The following is a 6,875-nucleotide window of genomic DNA, read 5'->3' on the forward strand; positions in this document are numbered from 1 at the left end:
CCTCCCTGACGACCCCAGCCACTCCCGCCGCCTTTGCTTTGCCCCCGCCGCGGAGGCTTTCGCGTGTTCACCTGCGGCACACTGTTGCTGTCTGCTGCCCGCGAAACGCCTACCTGCCCGCCGTCTGCCTGAGCGCCGGCTTTCCTCTATGCACCCAGAAAATCCTTTCCCTGAGACAACGCAAAATTGCCTTAATTAGGTTAAATAAATTGACCATGAATTAAGGAACTTTTCCTAAATTAAATTTAGCGAATGTTTTTATAGGGTATTTCAGAGCTGGACGTGAAGAAGTAAAATGGAAGAACAAAAGGCGCACTGCGCAGACGCCCCCCACTCCATCCCCTGCTTCCCCCACTCCACGTCTGCGCATGAGCAGTGTCGACACAGCCCACCAATCTGCTCAGAAAGTTCATACATAATTGAAGTAGCACATTCACGGCAAAAGTTGAACCAATCAACCGCAGTGTGCTCAGATACATCTAGTTCCCTAATGACTTGCTTTTGAGTGAACTTCTGAGACCACATGTAAGTCATCATTACAGCCTTCCGCAAGGACAACTTGGAACGCTCGAACCGCATCGAACACTTCGCGTCGTCTTGCACTTGCTCTTGGAACAACGCCACACGTACCCATCCGTCAATTTGGTCTTCCTTCCCAACTTCATATCGCCATTGCAAACGGCGCACACATAACCCTCTGACAGCAGACCAATTCCTTGCAACCACTTGAAATAATCAAATTCAGACAATGCTTCCTTTTCTATCAATTTGGGGACATTCATTCCAAGTTCCATCTTCAAGCAAACACACTGACAACTCCAACGCGAAGCAAAATCACTAATAACGTACTTACCGGCATAGTTCCTACTTTATAGAGCACTTCTTCGCCCCCTCGCCTCCCCCCCACCCGCCACCAACAACCAGGACCCCACTTCAACATTGCAGGTTGGCACCCCTGACGATAGACTTCCAAACAGCCGACAATTGAGGGATAGGAGGCCTATTATGCAATTACACCCAGTTCGCTAACTACTGCGGTGGGATAGGAAAGTACTCCCCCATTTTTGTTTTTTTTTATTTTTGAAGCCTGTTCCTCTTTGAAGCACATTCTCCTCAAATTTCAGCATATCGACGAGGTCGGAGAAAAATAGGTCGGACAATCTAGCTGCACCGGAGGCGGGTTACGGGTCGACGCTCGAGGTAACGATCCATTCTACGTTGTCGCTGACATTTTCGGTAAATTTTCTGAGATTTTCCGGAAAAGTTTGGAAATTTTTCAACCCCAGTTCCTTCCTCTCCCTCCCTCACCCTCCCTCCGTACGAGGGGTGTTTGTGATAGGGAACCTTCCTGCCGAGGGGGCCAGCAAGGGACGGCCCATTGCTTCGTTTCCAGGGCCGCCTTTTCTTTAGCTCTCGCTCTGATGCGCCGCACTATAGGTCCGAAAACATTCGCTGGTTTTGTTGACTCCACATTATCTTTGGTGCGCGAACGGGGGAGGTCGGTGCTAGCAGCAGAGCAGACTGATTCCGGAGAGCGTCCGAGCGCGCCTAAGGGGCACCACACCAGGGTCGGTGACTACTTCCCTCTCTCTCTCCCTCTCTGTCTCTCTCTGTCTCTCTCTCTCGCACTCGTGAGGATGCGGCCCCCTACTACACCCTCAGCGAGTCGGGGGTTCGTCCGAAAATGACTGGGCGAGAGTGAGAGAGGGCGCTGGTCCGCGATCCGTTTCGAGCTCGTCACTCCCTTCCGGATGCGCTCGGGTCCCGAGACACCCCTTTTCGGGACCTCTGGTGCGTCCCAGGAAGGGTCATTAGGTAGCTCGGAGATCGTTCTTCAGCCTGCATCTCGCCCTCTGTTATGACCTCAGAAAAAAAAAGATTTTGTCGTTGTCACCACTAACCCACTAACGTCATTTATTGAGACAGCACACTCATGTTTGCCGCTAGTTGTGCGTTAATTTGATTCTAAAATTTTGCTAACAATTCACATTTCTCAATTCTCCCAATGACAGGTTGTGAATATGTCATTCGGAAGATTCAGCATATGAAGTATGGGCAAGTTGTGCACCAAAACGCATCTTCCCCGGGACAAACAATGACCCTTCAGATTTAGTGTGTAGATAAATCCTATCATTTGTAATCTTTGGTGATCCCAGGGCACATCATTGGTAATCTCCACAATTTGGTGATCTGGTGTACACATTTCTCTCGAGTTGTGCATTATGCGCCCCTCGAAAAAAGCTGATTCATCCTGTCCACAGACGATATAGGGGATATAGGGTAAATTTTGTGCTTACAAATAAGGCCCTTTTGCCAAAGGAAGCGAAATATTAGATACCAACGTCTAATATTTGACTACCAGGGCGGGCTTTTACTTGCGATTTACTCGTTTGTTTGCAGTGAAGACTATGGTCAACTCAGTAGTAGGGTTGGAAACCCTGGAAATTTTCCTGAGAATTTCAGGAAAATTTCGTAAAAACTCGGAAAATTTTCGGGGAAAATTAAAAAGTCCCTGACTTTGGATTTTGTTTTTGAATTTTCCGTTATTTTCCGGAAGTTTTCCGGAGATTTTCGGAAAATTTTCGGTAATAGTTTTCCGGAAATTTCCTGGAGATTTTCCGGGAAATTTTGTAAATTTCTAACCCTACACACTATAGTAAAACTTTTCTTTTCGTGCCATATTGCTGTAAGCTTCCCGTGGTGTCGCTGGACAGCGCTTTAGGACGGTTAGGCGCGCGGCCGGCGCGACACTTCTCTATACACTGGGATGGTCCCGCTCGTCCCGCCGCCGGGTCCACAAGTGGGTCACGGCCTAGTCGCGCGCGCACTCTGACGCGCGTTTTTCAAGCAGTAAAGCAGGAGTTTTACGTTAGTCCTTTGACTGCGCCCGTTTTCATTTTTTTATTATTTTTATTTTGTTTATTTTTGTTCAGGTTCCGCTATCATATCGTGTGAGTTAGTCGCTTGGCAGACTTGGCAGACACATGTTTTGCTGCTTGTACAACTACACAAGGTGTGCAGCACTGTTGGAATCTAACATGGAATTTTCTTAGTGAGCGTACAACGAATCTGATTTCATTGTATATTACGAACCACCAGTCTCTAACCAGTATCTAACAAAAGAAGTAATACAGTGCTATTTACTGGGTGGCATGTAACCCGGGCTTCCGGCTTTGGTGACAGAGCGTTATACACCCACCTAGATCTGCAACATTATGGGGACAATTATTTGTATCTGATGGAGTTATTCTGCAGGGTTCACGGCCTAATTAATTATTTCTGTATTTTAAGTAAGCCGACTGACTAGTGAATGTATAAACGCGCACTGTTAAAAATATTTCATTACATTTTCATTACATGTTGTGAAGCTATTTTCATTAGATTTTCGTAATGATATTTCATAACTTTTTCATTACGTATTGTGAAATTTCATTAGAATGTAATGAAATTTAAAGATACGTAATGAAAAAGTTATTAGATATCATTACGAAAATCTAATGAAAATAGCTTCACAACATGTAATGAAAATGTAATGAAATATTTTTAACAGTGCGTCTAGACGTCAAAGACAGCCTGTGAGAGGGAGGGAGGGAGAGGGAGGGAGGGAGGTTACTGCAGAGCGCGAGAAGCGGTCTGAGTCACAGAACATGAGGCACCGCGGCAGCTCGCGCGGCAGTGCCATTCCACACTCGGGCAGAAGAACAAAGAGCGGCGTGGATATGGACGCTCGGGTGGGGCGGGGCGGCGAACACGTGTCGGTGCAGAGCGTGGCCCGATATCCTATACGGGATGGAATTGCACACGGCAGTGGAGCAACAAAACCACCTCCTCCTCTCCTAGTTCACCTGACTCTTACCCCCCCCCCCCCCAACTTGTTTGAAAGAGTCGCCAAGACTGTCTCTCCCCGAAGGCAAAGTCCCTCCCTTGCTCTTTCCCCTCTAGCCACGGGGCGCACGGTGGTCCGGTGCTTCTCGTAATAAGTTACTGATAAACGAAAAAAAAAATGTCGGTAATGTAATTATTGTAAAATACAATTAATTGCAATACTGATTAAAACAATTCTGCTGTGAAGCGGAAAAAGGGTGCCGGTTTGCCTAAGCACACAGAGAGACGCTTTTTGCATTTTTCAGTGCGTATAAAAAAACAACAAAAAAAAAACCTTATCACACTGGAAAAACAAGTGTGACACATGTCACGTGGGCTTTAGCTTTGGCAGCTCCACCCGCGCCGCCGCCGCCGCCGCCGCCGACACTGGGTCAGACCAGACGACGAGGGTCTCTACTGTTGCCGGGGCGACTGCAAGCAAGGGCCAGATAGAGCAGAGTATTATCAGCGCAAGTGTTCGTCTAGTGCGGCCGTGCGGCCCTCGTGGAATTATAGCGGGTTGGGGCGGGGGCGGGGCCGTCACCAGGTGGACGTGCAGTCTGCCGCGCCGCCGTCGCGTGTGCTTGCGCACACGTCATTCTGCCCCCCCCCCCTTTCCACTTGTTTTCGCTCTGATATGGATTACATATCACGTCGTAGACAGACTTGCAACACTCAGAAATACCCTCCCACATCCCCTCTTTTTTTTTCCCCCCGTATACTGCTCCATGCTCCGGTCGCTTTCTCGCCAGCTCACTCGCCATCACACACACACACATACACACATCAGCTGCTGGAACAGCCGCCCCCGCCGCCGCCCCGTCACCGATTCCAGATAAGAGGGGTAAGCAGGCTCTCTATTTGCCTCGCTCCCCCGCTCTTCTGTTTAGGGAAGAAATTATGTCGGCTGTTGTGTTGAGCTATCTCCCTCGGCAGTGTTTGGTCTGGTCGGCGGGGCGGCGGAGGCGGCGGCGGAGGTGGCGGCGGAGGCGGCGGTGGGGTGCTGCTGGCCCGGTCACGACGACCCCCGACTGCCCCAGACCACCCCTATCACCGCTGTGGTGGGGTGCTATGGCCATAACCATGCCTGATTGTCATGTGCACTGTCAAAGATTTAAGTTTTAAATTTAGTACAAATTAATCGCGAATTCCTATGATGTTGTACACAACAATCTTATTTGTTGTTATACAAAAAAATATTGTAAATTTAAAATTTGAGAACCAACCACTCTGTGTTGTTATTCGACGACATCCATTAATGGTTAAGAAACGAATTTTCTGTACAGCCGTGCGGAACTGTGGATTGCACGAACCTAGAGAGGTGACACAACTTGTATACGAGTGTGCTCCATTCGCCTCCATGCGTTTCCCGTGCATCCAGGCCTTGCTACTGCGCCCTAGACAAGGGCATGGATCATCCCCCAGGCAGGGACCTATGAAGCAGTCCGGTCAATCGAGACGAGACTGATTCCACAAAGAGGAGACATCAAAGCAGTCCAGCTGGGCTATAGCTTGCTAGCTTTAGCCCATTAACTGATTGTGTGGCCCAGACTCCCCCCCCCCCTCCCCCCGGGCCGGCAGTCGGACACCGCGACCCCTGATCCATTCGCGAAGCTTCAATGCCCGACCTAGGAGAATCAAACATAGGGTTGGAAATTTCCAAAATTTTCCGGAAAATTTCGGAAAACTGTCCGAAATTATACGGAAAATAACGGAAAACTTTTCTAAATCGGGGTAATTTTCCATTTTTCCCCGGAAATTTTCCGTCTTTTCCAGAAATTTTCCGTCTTGTAGAGAAATTTTCCTGAAATTTTCCGGAAAACTTTCAGGGCTTCCAACCCTAATCAGGCTATACTCATCTAACGAGGCATTCAAGCAACTTCGAGCGTAAAGTTGTACACAGCACCGCCATAGGTTTATTTTGCAATGCCCCCTTCCCCCCACCCCCCACCCTAAGCCCTCGCACCAGCATCGACTCCAATCAAGGACTATTAAGTAGATGGACTACGCATTCTGGACCCCGCCGTGTAGCATTTACAACCGAGCATGTCACAGCCCCGGTGACAGGCCGGGCCCCACTTCGGCTGCCTTCGGCTGCCACCAGCGGCAGCCGGGGGCGTCTTCGGATGGCTTCGGGACCCGGCTCCGGGCGAGTCGCGGACCGCCGGCATGCCGCCGGCCCGGATCGCGCTGGCGGAGAACCCGAAGCCATCCGAAGACGCCCCCGGCTGCCGCTGGTGCTCTGAAAACTCAACAGCATGCAATGCATGCGTTATATAAAGCATGCATGGTATGCATGCTGTATTTAACGCATGCATTGAGATGCATGCTGTTTTTAACGCATGCATGGAGATGCATGCTGTATTTAATGCATGCATTGAGATGCATGCTGTTGCTACAACTCGTTTTTGTGGAATATTTACTAAGTGAGCTTTTCGGCTTTATTTTTGATAAGCCCATCGGATTCCTTGTGAAATTTTCGTTCGAACGAGCCTACATGTGATGGGGTTCCCAACTTGAATACCAACGCTTCAAATATAATTTTTTTAAAACCCGCTAAACTGAACTTACAAAGTAACTATGCATCAGGGCCCCATCACATGTAGGCTCGTTCGAACGGAGCTCGAGGAATCCGATGGGCTTATCAAAAATAAAGCCGAAAAGCTCACTTAGTAAATTTTCAAAAACGAGTTGTAGCAACAGCATGCATCTCAATGCATGCATTAAATACAGCATGCATCTCCATGCATGCGTTAAAAACAGCATGCATCTCAATGCATGCGTTAAATACAGCATGCATACCATGCATGCTTTATATAACGCATGCATTGCATGCTGTTGAGTTTTCAGAGTGGCAGCCGAAGGCAGCCGAAGTGGGGCCCGGCCTGTCACCGGCCGGTTGACATGGCTGGTTGTAAATGCGCGCAGAAACTACCGAATGCGTAGTCCATCTACTTAATGGTCCTTGACTCCAATACTTCACCCCTTCTTCCCCCCTTCCCCCCTATCCC

Source organism: Frankliniella occidentalis, unplaced genomic scaffold, assembly GCF_000697945.3.
Source record: "Frankliniella occidentalis isolate FOCC.00 unplaced genomic scaffold, Focc_3.1 Scaffold64, whole genome shotgun sequence".
Classification (NCBI taxonomy): domain Eukaryota; kingdom Metazoa; phylum Arthropoda; class Insecta; order Thysanoptera; family Thripidae; genus Frankliniella; species Frankliniella occidentalis.